The sequence below is a fragment of the Scaptodrosophila lebanonensis genome, unplaced genomic scaffold, assembly GCF_003285725.1.
Source record: "Scaptodrosophila lebanonensis strain 11010-0011.00,11010-0021.00 unplaced genomic scaffold, SlebRS2 tig00000098-arrow-pilon, whole genome shotgun sequence".
Lineage (NCBI taxonomy): Eukaryota > Metazoa > Arthropoda > Insecta > Diptera > Drosophilidae > Scaptodrosophila > Scaptodrosophila lebanonensis.
In genome coordinates, this window is record NW_022060568.1 from 3777432 (window position 1) to 3791959 (window position 14528).

Consider the following 14528-nt stretch of genomic DNA (forward strand, 5'->3'; position numbering starts at 1 on the left):
CACCAATTTAAAATGCTTTCAACAATTTCAAACTTCTGCCAATCCTACCAATTGGTTGTAAGCTAAGTTCTATCAAACAGATTGATGCAACTTCACAATTGTGTAAAGATGCTTTTTTATTTGTTGGTTTTTTATTTTTGAATTTTAATGTTCTTATTTCACATATGATTAAAATTTAAATTATCAAAATGCATTTTGTTTATACACATGTTTGTGATAATTTGTTGTTGCTTTGTGTCAAAATTTTGGCAACAAATTTGTAATATCTTCTATTAGCCTAAGCTTTCATAGCTTTTTGTTGGGCGGTGTGTGTCTGGACTAAGTCAAGCTTTAAGTGCTAACCGGTTGAACGCGAAATTGTACAAGTTAAATTTGACGATTAAATTGACAATAGTTTTGACTGTAGATACACTGGATGGCGGTAGTGTATTTTATAAATTATATCAATTTGAGTATAACACATAGGTGGCAGAATACATTTTAACTTTGATCGTTTTATCTACAGAGGGCGCTAAAAACCACATTTAAGTTACGCTTTAGCCCTATAGAGGGTTATATTTGATATTGGGTATGCGTCAAGAGATTGAGGTTATGCGCTAGGTGGCGGCAGTGTTCCTTTGATGGATAAAATTACTTAGTAGACAATCCCGTAGATGGCTACAGGGTGAAATTGTAATGTTATAAAACAATTAGCCGAAGGGGTAAAAGGCCAATTAAAAGCAAATTACCACAGTGTATTTCGTTTATTATACTCTGTACATGAAATGTACAAGAGTACACCTAATTCTGTTTTTACACGGCCTTTTCTTACACGATTTTGATTTAACACGGTTTGAAAATGAAAAATTCCACATATATTTCTTCAGAGATAAGAAACCAATTACCTATTTTTGCATATGATCAATGACTTTTTTTACACGGTTGTTTCTGGACCAATCTACCGTGTAAAAACAGAATTAGGTGTATATTAGGTTTGCACGAGCTGAAAAATGTAACAGACAGAAGGAGGCGTAGCAGCATGACAAGTCGAGTCGATCTAGCCCTGTCCGTCTGACCGCCTCTTCTTTTACCTATATACAGTGAAAACTCCCGTAATGGATACCTCTTTTATCCGGACACTCCCTTCGGCGGACACTTTTTCTGAAAACATTCGATCGGTGTATAAAGTATTTAAGTATCCCCTTAAGCGGACACTTCTCTTGGGCGGACAAAAATTAACTTTTCTTAGAATTGACCGATTTGGATGAAGTTTGAAAAAAATGTAGATAATTATCTATTAATTGTGCAAAGTTTGGTTTAAGTAGTTTTGAAAATGTGGACAGCATTGGCGAAATTTGGCAGTGGGGAGAGGGTAGGGAAAATCAAAATTAAAATCAAAATTAAAATAAACTTGTACAGACTCGTGCGCTCAGCCGTTTCCGAAATCCAGCCATGTCTAGATCGATTCGTCTCGTCTTGGTGATTAAGAATATACTTGTACATATATATTTTATGGGGTTGGAGATGCTTCCTTCTGTCTGTTATATACTTTGCACAAGCCTAATATATCCTTTTTACCCTACGGGTGCAGGGTATAAAAAATACCAAAATTCACTCTTCTATTTATACACCCTTTACGTGAGTTCGAATACAAAAGGAGGTAAAATCAATCAACATTTTTTTTTTTTTAATTTTCTACATTTTTGTAATTTTCATAATTATTCTACACATATTTACAGAGTACAAGTACAAGGTCGGGCCACACGACTTTATCCTCTCCACTTGTTTTTCATTTTTCGATGCATAAATTCAATGTTCATTCTAGTCTTTAACTCGCTCAGCAGAGAGAAGCCTTAAAGGACTACATATTGGAGCATCCATCGGAGTGGCAGTCGGTGTTTTCCACACATTCAAGGCAGGCACTGTGGATCGTGGAATTAGTGATTACACAACAGATTTGGCAGATTGAACAGGACCGGAAAAGGATATTTTGAGTAAATGTATTTAAAGTTGATTAGCTTGGGGGCATGTTTGACTTCTGTTTCCGGTGATTGCGTTAGAATGGCATGCGTTCTCGTCTGCCAACATAAATATGCAAATATGGTGAGCCAGCCATCTTGTTTTGTATCCAATAGTTTCGCTGATTACGAGTATGCCGAAACTACCTTTAAGTGCTGTCGGGCCGAATGCGTGCGAATGTTTTGTGGCAATCTACCATTAGGTTGGATGGGTCGTCGCCGTCGTCGTCGTCGTCGTCGTCGTCGTCGTCGTCGTCGTATACTATATGCCTCTACTCGTACTCTACCCAATTGCATTAATTTCCTGTTAATGTCCATATCGGCAGCAAAGTAAGATTGCAAAATGCAGAAGCCGAAGCTGCAAATTTAATTTAACTCAAATGCAAATTATGGACAAGAAGATTTTCCCACAGATTGCCAAAGGTTTTAACGATGCTTACTTTCTCTCTCCCGTTCTCTCCTGCTCCTCCCGCTCCACGTCACCTGCCCCTGCCCCTGCCTCTGCCTCTGCGCCTGCCACCGACTCTGTCTCTGTATCTGTTTCGGTTTTATGAACGTAATGAGCCTTTAAGTCAAACGTAGACCTGACAGCTTCAACGCCTTAAACGTAGCACAGAAGCTGCAACTAACCCTAACCACAAATCACAATAACGCCAGAGTGCATTGTGGCCTAACCGAGAATATGGGAAGAGAACGCAACGCATAATCATTATCACTCAAATTGGGGGCCCCCGTGCAATTGCTATATGCAGATATCAGTGTGTCTGTGTGTGTGACCAATTATATGCCACAACCAAAACCAAAACCAAAGCCGAGCCAAAGACCAATACCAATACCAAGACTGAGACCGAGACCGAGACCGAAACGAAGACCAACTCCTCCTGACTCCCAAAGTCATCAGCATATAGTATGCATATGAGTTCGATGCGATGCCATGCGATGCGATGCGATGCGCCAACACTTAAACGATCAGCCAACATCATGAGCATGGCATGAAATGGGCAGTGCCGGCCTCGATCCTAAAAATCCACTGCCCAGTGCCATAACCCGAGCCTACATGCGAATTAACGGAGATTGCGAGCTGCCACAACATGTGGTATCAGCCGCTGAGTTCATGATCGCAGATTAAGCCCAACATTTCCAAGCTCAACTCCAGGACTTGGCCAACATAGAATCGCTGCTTAAATGCTGCTTTCGGACTCCACCCGCGCTTAGATAATCCACCAATAAGAAGTTGAGGTCTTTTTGAAATCAGATCTGAAAGACGACTTCTTTACATTCACAAATAGATAGAATAGAATATCAGCCAATTTTCGTTTAAAACAATAGACAGCACTTTAAGTTCTCTAAATATATTACTCATACTTGTAGATCCGAACATTCTCTAGTATGGCATTTTTAATTTTTAATTATATTTTATCTTGTATTATTTGAGTATTTTAATTTTAATTTGTTTTCTTCTATCTTTTATTGCTATACTTGTTTATGTTCACTTCTTTTTTGATAGGTCTAATAACGTATCTGACTACTCTTATTTTCAACATCTATTTCATAAGATTCTTGAAAATTGTGCCAATCTATTTGCAAATTATTTGCCTGACCCCACCGTGTCGGATTCGTTATTAGATATTTTTGTAGGCTAATTTTATTTCTTTAGTTTTATTTAGTTTAAGTTCTCTATTGTAGTGATTTTTTTATGTACATCGACTGCATTGTTTGTCGGTGAAAAATAAAAAAATTAAAATAAATAAAAAATATAGTTCTACACAGGTGCTCCTGTTAGTTTCTGAGATTCATCTAAAATTTGCTCAATTTATTTAAATACCTTAAGTTCTTGAACGCCCACACTCCCCCACCTTTCCTAACACAGACAACTATTAGAATCAACCACCATCTAAAAATATACATATAATTCCCATTAGATTTAGTTCATTCAAAATGTCTGTTCATTACCGGACATCGGGTCTGGTGAATCAAATGATTTTGTCATGAGACACAACTACATATACTTGTACTGGGAATGGAGACTGGAGAATTCGGTTCTGGTCAGCCAGCAAAGAACTGACAAATAGTGCCAGGTACATCCAAATTGCTCACGATTTGTGATTGGCATTTATTTGTAGGTTTATTTTTAGTTCGTACTTGAGGGCACTTCAAATCAAATTAGAGACGGTCTAAAAAACTTAGTTTAAAAAGCATTTGCATAAGTGACAGAGGAACCTGTCTATCAAGCTGCCAGCTCTGATTTTTTATTGAAAGCACGCCATAAAAATGCAAATGAGCGACTAGTTTTAAAAGCCTTTCATTAATAATCAATCAGACACTATTACACAATTAAAAAAATTACCTAAATTACTAATTTGGTTTTTGAATTTTGTCTTTAGCTTGGTTGAAGAATTTATTTTCGAAAATTACCTAAATTACTAATTTGGTTTTTGAATTTTGTCTTTAGCTTGGTTGAAGAATTTGTTTTCGAAAGACCCTCAAAGGATGAAAAGCATTTTTTTTCCACTTTTTTTTACTTTAGAGTAACGATTGAAGCTAAATTTAATGTAGGTATGCGTTGGATTTGATTTCTTTGCTTATGCGAATTAATAATTTAGCATAATATATTAAATTTTTGTGTTTTTCTCAATTAGAAGAAGTTACTGATAGTATTTGTTTATAAAAACTGAATAGTGTTTAATGTAAAAGGCTAAATGAACCTTAAATTCAAAAATATGTATTTACTTATTTATAGTTAACCAAGAAACTGCTAACTTTGCACAAAACAATATTATTATATATAAGAGAAAATAATCATAATAATAATAATTATTATTATTAATAAAACATTCAGCTGTGCTCTGCATTTCTTTTCAAACAAAATTTCGACGCGATTTCAACAATTATTGATAATTTTGTAAGCGATTAACGGATCCCTTTAAAAATCCCAAACTTAATTTACTAAATTATACGTTTTATTATGTTTATTTTTTTATAATCGTATTATTACAAAGACATATTTGTAATTGAAGGAATTTGAAAATTAATTTTATTTAAAAGTTCACTTGTGTGACAATTTTCAACAAACAATATCAGCGATGAAGAAGTTTCTTTTCATCGAGTAAAAGGTGGAAATATCTTAGCTTATACACCTATTAAACATCCTATACAATTTCATGTTTCAATTTCTACAAAGTGTTTAACTAATACACATTTAAATAACCTAAATTATAATATAACTTAACATATCAGTAGCAAGCAAAAACAAATGAAATTAAAATTAAATGCAATTGTTCAACGTGATTTAAAATTAAATCACAATTTGTAACTTAAATTAAATGAAGCTTAATTCAATTGGAAATGAATATGTACTTGTATTGTAATGACTAGCGTAATAACTTAAAAGTAATCTCCTACTAATTAGGATAGGTTAATAAATAAAAAAAATTAAATTAAATTGTGTAAATGTTGCTCTAAAATTGATTAAAGAATAGGACGAATAAATAAAACAAAAATTAAATAAAAATATAGAGACACTACTCGTAGTTTTCATAATCCAAGGACTTGCTATTTATGTATAATTGTTTATAAAAAAAACCAAAAAAATAAAAATACAGACGAACTGACAACTCCTCCTTTTTTGAAGTCGGTTGAAAAGCAGCAGTTATCCAGCAGCAGTATAGTAAGAATTCGAGTGAAGGATACTCCTCCTCTATGGACAAATCATGCATCAGGACCACACAATGTATATGGATAGAAGAGCAGGTCCTTGAGTTTCTAGCCTCAGAGCGACAATTTGGTATTAAAGATTTTCATAAAAAGCTCCGATCCCTCCACATTGCTTAAATATTCTAAGTGACAAAAAAAAAGAAAGTCCAACGCTTCTTACCAACAGTTGTAGTTGAACACAAAATTCATAAAACAGCAGTAGATGCCAATGTGTTTTACAAGTAATAAAAATCAAATGCAGTTGTAATAATTCTTTTTATTTGTGTTTCATTTGCAGAGTTTTTAATTAAATCAATGTTTTTGGTGGATAAACGCATTAAGTATTTGCATATTGGTCGCTACGAATATTGCCTTCAATTACCTTAGCAGCAAGCAAACACAGATAATTGTTTGTATCAAGTGTAAAAAAGGAGAAAAAGGACTCTTCTGGTATGGCTGTTAGCCACATTTGGTTATCTTGTGAGATATCTCCCCCTACATACTCGTCCTGCTCGTATACTTGTACATGCAAATACAAATGCATCCATAAATAGGCAGATTTAGCAATTTGGCAAATTTTATTGTCTTCGTCTTCATTGATGCCCCAATCGAAGACATTGTACATAAGTACATCTGATTGGTGTGGCGTCGCTTCCATTCATGCCTGGGAGGTGTTTGCTCAATGGCTTTGTCAGTGCCACAAATGGCCCGACAGGAGGGCCGCTAACGCAACGCAAATCCAAGCTAATTAGCATAAAATTAAAAACGCGCCCATTGCAGTTGTACTTGTATGGTTGTGTAGTAGTCGGAAGAGCCGGTCGAGTGCGATGATAGTACGACCATTTCCAACTCAGCTTAACTCAACTCAACTCAACTCAGCTCTTGGGGCTCTGACTGCAGCTGCCGCTTCTGAAGCTGCTGCCGCGAACTTCCACAGGCACTCGTACTTGTAGGTAGGCGGAACAGTTGGCGGCCAATTTAAAAGGCATGATGCTTCTGGAACGTTGAAGCTTACCGGTGAACAGGCCCAAAGCCAATACATCCACATCCACATCCATAACCATAACCATGGCCAGACTCAAAGCTATGGCCAAAGCCAGAGCCATAGCCAGAGCCAAAGTTAAAGCTGAGGCATAGGCTAAGGCATAGGCTCAGGCTCTGGCTCAGGCTCAGGCTTAGACTCTGGCTGTGGCAGACAAGCTGCCAGGCACTGGCGTTTGATATTATTATATATGTATGTAGCATAATATTTGTTTGCGGCAACGCGGCAACAAGCAGTACTCCGATCTGTAGAAATCTTTGCCAAAGCACAGGAAACACTCAGTTGCAGGGAATGCAAAAAAAGACCACAAGAGTCGAAATTAGTGAGAGCTCCTGCCTCCCTTTCCGAGGTTCTATAATACTTAAATAAATGACAACTAGTGGTTCATTCATATATTGTTGTTCACTATTTTTTATCAAATATTTCCATTTAATATACAAGTAAGTCCTAAATAGCGTACAAAACCACTTATCATATAAAAGAGCAATCTATAGATGGTTTAAAGGACATTCATTTACTTTACCAAGAAAAACCACCTTCAAAATCAATAGAACCTAAAACTTAATTCATCTAAAAAGTCTAAAAGGTCTAAAAAGTTGTAAGATTGTGTTGTATTTTATTTAAATTCTTTTATGATGTGACATCTACATATAGCATGAAATAATTTCTGCAATTCTTTTATTACATTTAAACATTCAGTCAGAATTTGAAGACAGTTCTTTCGAAAAAAAGAGAGCTCCTTTAACTAAGTCCAGTAGGACGCTTTCAGGTATTATTAACTGGATGAGATTTTAAAAAAAATATTTAAAATTTTCAATGCATATTAGACGAGAATCCTTCTAAAGTATACTTGGTTAAAAATGTAGTGTACGAGAATTGAGCTTACAGCGATTCCTATGAACTTTTTCGACCTGAAAAAAGTTCGGAATATTAGGAATCGCCTGGCATCAGATTCTTAAATAACTGAAACGACATCATTCATTGGATCTTCGATTCCGGATTTGAAAAGGCGACAGCAGTACTCAACCCCAGGGGGCAATCCTTCGATTTAGATTCTAAACCGACATGAGCTTGTGGAGAACGGACAATTTCCGTTTCGGTTCGACTTTAAGGATATCATCTTAGCCGTTACCATTCTATTTGATGCACAATTCAAGAAGCCGTGGATTTTAAAGGGATCTCAAAAAGACTTTATACTACTACTACTAATGACTGTTAGTTGTAATTTTCTACGATCCTTGATGTTCTGCCAATCTGTGTATTAAAGTGGGAAAGCTTAGCAATGATCAGTGAGTTTTCACTGTGAAGAAGCAGTTGATTTTGTGGTTGTTGTTGCTGCTGCTGCTGCTGCTGCTGCTGATGTTGTTGTTGTTGCTGTTGCTGTTGTTGGCGTAGTCGAACGCGCAACATAAAACAATTACGCCTACACTTGCTCTCGCTGCTGTTGGGTACCTGGGTAAGAGGGATCATTGTCGCTCCCTCACTGGCTCCCTGACTGGGCTGCCTCACTACCTGACTACCTGACTGGATAACTGGCTATGTTGCTGTTGTTGTTGTTGCTATGATGGCGCACTTGGCTCTGCAAGAGTGTCGTGGTGATCTGTCGATGGCGTGCACGACCTTCCCCGACGACTATGACGATGATGGGGACGATGACGATGACGGTGACGGCGACGGCGACGACTCTGCCGCCATTCGATCCGTTGGCTCATTTATGCCGCACCCGATGCTGCAGTTGATGCAGAAGTAGAAGTAGAAGTTGCAGTTGCAGTTACAGATGGTAGGCAGCACTATATTGCCTCATTTTCAGTTGGCAAAACGGATTCCAGTCGGAAGCTGTAAAGGCGACTCTGCGCCTTCTGAGGCAGGGGCTGCCGCTTCTTCTGCTTCTGCTTCTGCTATGAAACACAATATTCATTAACTTGGAGAGCATTAATGTTGAAGTTTCAACTGCTTTATACACAGCTCCTGCTGTTGTCCATGATGTTACTAATGTTGTTGTTGCCGGTGGTGGTGGTGGTGGTGTTGGTGCGGCTTGTGGCGGCAACTATACGAGTAACTGGAACTTTGGTTCCCATTTTGCCGTACGCTCTTTTTCCTTTCTTGTTCTTCAGTTCTCCTCTGTGGGTTTGGTTGCCAGTTCATTTTTTATGGTTTTCGCATGGCTCTGTTTGGCTGTAATAATGCGGCTATTAAACTCTGCAATCACTAACTTGAACCAATCCATTGGTTACCTGAGAATTATTTATTTTAACGATGCTGCTGAATACGGACGAGCGTGTATTATTATCGCTGTATTTTTTCATATACGAGTATTTCTTTATTTTTTGTTGCTTAGTATTTTCTTTGTCATCGGGGATAAACAGCAAGGTCGAAGACTTAACGCACAGCTAACGTTTTCATTTATCGTATTTAAGTATATACAAGTATATGTACATATAACTCGTTTTCCCTGTCACCTAATTGGCATATAAGTGGGTTGACCTCCATGAGTGTCACGGCTTTCATGCCACTACCTCTGCCACTTTTGTCACAATATTCACTACTGTTAGGGCATATGGATGCGTTGTTGCTGTTGATGTTGCTGTTGCTCCCTAAGTGACATCTAATTTTGATTGATTACTGTCCCATCGCTATTGTCCATGGTCTGTCACCAGAGACACAGACACAGACACAGACACAGGCAGAGACATGGGTACGGACAGAAGCGGCTCTAAGCCGATTAGATACCACACTTCCACTTCTACGACAATGTCGCGGTCTCAATTGGTCTATGTTTAATGGGCCAAGAGATCAAGTTAAATGTCACTTAGAATCTTTGACACCTGTAATGAATGGAGAAGAGTGTAGGTGGGAAACGACGCAGCTATAGGTCTCTCTATGGAAAGCGCAAGGGATCACAATATTCTGTAAGTATACACATTTTTAAGTTTCATCAGAACTATTTTACTTTTCAAGTGAATATTTTACAATAACTTCTAAAAAAGTTAAGACAAGTTTTGTATAGTAGATCCTATATTATCCCTAAAAGAAATATTTGAATTTCCTACATTAAGGGCCAGTTTGTTGAAGAAATAATAATTATGAAATAATATTGGCTTTGAAGTGGCGCTGGATATCCAGTCTGCTGATATTCGTAGCGATACATATTGTTTTAAAACTGGTATGTAAATATTAATAATGTCATGTTTTTTAATGATAATCATTGATCAACAAATTATTCTTAATTAGAAAAAAAGAACTTACTATATACTGAGCATGTGCGAGTAGATCTCACATAGGCATAGCTTAAGTTTTGCTCTGGCAACACGAATTAACATGCGCTGTTATTCAATAACATATCCGGGATCGCTGAGCGCCAGCAGCTGAGAGGAAAACAACAGCAGTGGCAGCGCTGTGGGCGCCATACTGTCTACAACTATGGCTAGCCGCTTTGAAAAAATGTTAGCGCTATGCAAATTTCATTCATGCTAATCTACAGTAGGTAGATATGGTAAATATGTACGAATGTACATATGTATGTATGTATGGGTATAAGAAAGAACAGCTAACATTATTACCTTAAATTTAAGGTTTCTGCATTTTTAAAATTTGCTGATGAATTCATAGAGACGCTTGCTGTTTTCAAATATTGTATAAGATTGTATAAATATACACAAAAAATGTGCGCAGAAATCTAATAAGAAATGCAATTACATTGGCATCTTGCACAGACATACATACATACATATGTACGTGCAAAAAAATAACAGTTCGAACAAAACTAAAACCTACATATGTATCTTAGTTATTGCACAAACACACACTCTCGTGGGCGTTGCTCTCTTTTAAGATGAGAGTGCCAGCAAAGAAATAAAAGGCAAAACAAAGCAAACAGTTAATCGACATGGTCGTAGAAAGAATACCAATAAGGTTTAATATATGCACGATATTTCGATATGTATATACATACATATTTCTTGATTAAATAGATTAAAAGATATTGACCGTAAACAATAATTGTGTATGTATACATGAGGACTTGATGTTTTATAAAAATAAACATAGCCCTTAATTTAATATTTGGAAAAATTTGGTACAAGTAATATAAAAGGCAATTTTCATGAAATCCACTTAACTATGATCCACGCAACGCCCATGTGGAGGTGCCAGTTGCATAAGTTGATTTACAGCTATAATTTTTGATTCTTTGCTTTCACTCTTGCATTCTTAATGAGAGCACCGCTGTTAGTTGAGGGTCAACGATTAGTTTTGCGTAGCATGATAAGCGCGTCGCGTCGTTTATCGTTGTCATTGCCAAAAATGATTACAAAAGGCTTAAGTTAAACATTAAACATAATTTCAAAAAAATGCATTGTGTGTACTCCTACTAATTAGGATAGGTTAATAAATAAAAAAAATTAAATTAAATTGTGTAAATGTTGCTCTAAAATTGATTAAAGAATAGGACGAATAAATAAAACAAAAATTAAATAAAAATATAGAGACACTACTCGTAGTTTTCATAATCCAAGGACTTGCTATTTATGTATAATTGTTTATAAAAAAAACCAAAAAAATAAAAATACAGACGAACTGACAACTCCTCCTTTTTTGAAGTCGGTTGAAAAGCAGCAGTTATCCAGCAGCAGTATAGTAAGAATTCGAGTGAAGGATACTCCTCCTCTATGGACAAATCATGCATCAGGACCACACAATGTATATGGATAGAAGAGCAGGTCCTTGAGTTTCTAGCCTCAGAGCGACAATTTGGTATTAAAGATTTTCATAAAAAGCTCCGATCCCTCCACATTGCTTAAATATTCTAAGTGACAAAAAAAAAGAAAGTCCAACGCTTCTTACCAACAGTTGTAGTTGAACACAAAATTCATAAAACAGCAGTAGATGCCAATGTGTTTTACAAGTAATAAAAATCAAATGCAGTTGTAATAATTCTTTTTATTTGTGTTTCATTTGCAGAGTTTTTAATTAAATCAATGTTTTTGGTGGATAAACGCATTAAGTATTTGCATATTGGTCGCTACGAATATTGCCTTCAATTACCTTAGCAGCAAGCAAACACAGATAATTGTTTGTATCAAGTGTAAAAAAGGAGAAAAAGGACTCTTCTGGTATGGCTGTTAGCCACATTTGGTTATCTTGTGAGATATCTCCCCCTACATACTCGTCCTGCTCGTATACTTGTACATGCAAATACAAATGCATCCATAAATAGGCAGATTTAGCAATTTGGCAAATTTTATTGTCTTCGTCTTCATTGATGCCCCAATCGAAGACATTGTACATAAGTACATCTGATTGGTGTGGCGTCGCTTCCATTCATGCCTGGGAGGTGTTTGCTCAATGGCTTTGTCAGTGCCACAAATGGCCCGACAGGAGGGCCGCTAACGCAACGCAAATCCAAGCTAATTAGCATAAAATTAAAAACGCGCCCATTGCAGTTGTACTTGTATGGTTGTGTAGTAGTCGGAAGAGCCGGTCGAGTGCGATGATAGTACGACCATTTCCAACTCAGCTTAACTCAACTCAACTCAACTCAGCTCTTGGGGCTCTGACTGCAGCTGCCGCTTCTGAAGCTGCTGCCGCGAACTTCCACAGGCACTCGTACTTGTAGGTAGGCGGAACAGTTGGCGGCCAATTTAAAAGGCATGATGCTTCTGGAACGTTGAAGCTTACCGGTGAACAGGCCCAAAGCCAATACATCCACATCCACATCCATAACCATAACCATGGCCAGACTCAAAGCTATGGCCAAAGCCAGAGCCATAGCCAGAGCCAAAGTTAAAGCTGAGGCATAGGCTAAGGCATAGGCTCAGGCTCTGGCTCAGGCTCAGGCTTAGACTCTGGCTGTGGCAGACAAGCTGCCAGGCACTGGCGTTTGATATTATTATATATGTATGTAGCATAATATTTGTTTGCGGCAACGCGGCAACAAGCAGTACTCCGATCTGTAGAAATCTTTGCCAAAGCACAGGAAACACTCAGTTGCAGGGAATGCAAAAAAAGACCACAAGAGTCGAAATTAGTGAGAGCTCCTGCCTCCCTTTCCGAGGTTCTATAATACTTAAATAAATGACAACTAGTGGTTCATTCATATATTGTTGTTCACTATTTTTTATCAAATATTTCCATTTAATATACAAGTAAGTCCTAAATAGCGTACAAAACCACTTATCATATAAAAGAGCAATCTATAGATGGTTTAAAGGACATTCATTTACTTTACCAAGAAAAACCACCTTCAAAATCAATAGACCTAAAACGTCATTTTTATACCCTGTTTATTCTTGATCAGGATGGCAAGACGAGTCGATATAGCTTTGTCCGTCTGTATGAACGCAAGGATCTCACAAAGTATAAGAGCTAGAATAACCAAACTTGGTATCCACATTGTCCTAAGTACAAGTTTGTTAATTTTTTCCGATGCACCACCCCCCTCCCCACTCTCCCGCAATTCGTGTATTTCCATAACTCCCTTAATTCTGTAGAGTTCTATTTTGTTATAATACAATAAAAATAAAAAGTCTAAAAGGTCTAAAAAGTTGTAAGATTGTGTTGTATTTTATTTAAATTAGAAATGGTTTAAAGGACATTCATTTACTTTACCAAGAAAAACCACCTTCAAAATCAATAGAACCTAAAACTTAATTCATCTAAAAAGTCTAAAAGGTCTAAAAAGTTGTAAGATTGTGTTGTATTTTATTTAAATTCTTTTATGATGTGACATCTACATATAGCATGAAATAATTTCTGCAATTCTTTTATTACATTTAAACATTCAGTCAGAATTTGAAGACAGTTCTTTCGAAAAAAAGAGAGCTCCTTTAACTAAGTCCAGTAGGACGCTTTCAGGTATTATTAACTGGATGAGATTTTAAAAAAAATATTTAAAATTTTCAATGCATATTAGACGAGAATCCTTCTAAAGTATACTTGGTTAAAAATGTAGTGTACGAGAATTGAGCTTACAGCGATTCCTATGAACTTTTTCGACCTGAAAAAAGTTCGGAATATTAGGAATCGCCTGGCATCAGATTCTTAAATAACTGAAACGACATCATTCATTGGATCTTCGATTCCGGATTTGAAAAGGCGACAGCAGTACTCAACCCCAGGGGGCAATCCTTCGATTTAGATTCTAAACCGACATGAGCTTGTGGAGAACGGACAATTTCCGTTTCGGTTCGACTTTAAGGATATCATCTTAGCCGTTACCATTCTATTTGATGCACAATTCAAGAAGCCGTGGATTTTAAAGGGATCTCAAAAAGACTTTATACTACTACTACTAATGACTGTTAGTTGTAATTTTCTACGATCCTTGATGTTCTGCCAATCTGTGTATTAAAGTGGGAAAGCTTAGCAATGATCAGTGAGTTTTCACTGTGAAGAAGCAGTTGATTTTGTGGTTGTTGTTGCTGCTGCTGCTGCTGCTGCTGCTGATGTTGTTGTTGTTGCTGTTGCTGTTGTTGGCGTAGTCGAACGCGCAACATAAAACAATTACGCCTACACTTGCTCTCGCTGCTGTTGGGTACCTGGGTAAGAGGGATCATTGTCGCTCCCTCACTGGCTCCCTGACTGGGCTGCCTCACTACCTGACTACCTGACTGGATAACTGGCTATGTTGCTGTTGTTGTTGTTGCTATGATGGCGCACTTGGCTCTGCAAGAGTGTCGTGGTGATCTGTCGATGGCGTGCACGACCTTCCCCGACGACTATGACGATGATGGGGACGATGACGATGACGGTGACGGCGACGGCGACGACTCTGCCGCCATTCGATCCGTTGGCTCATT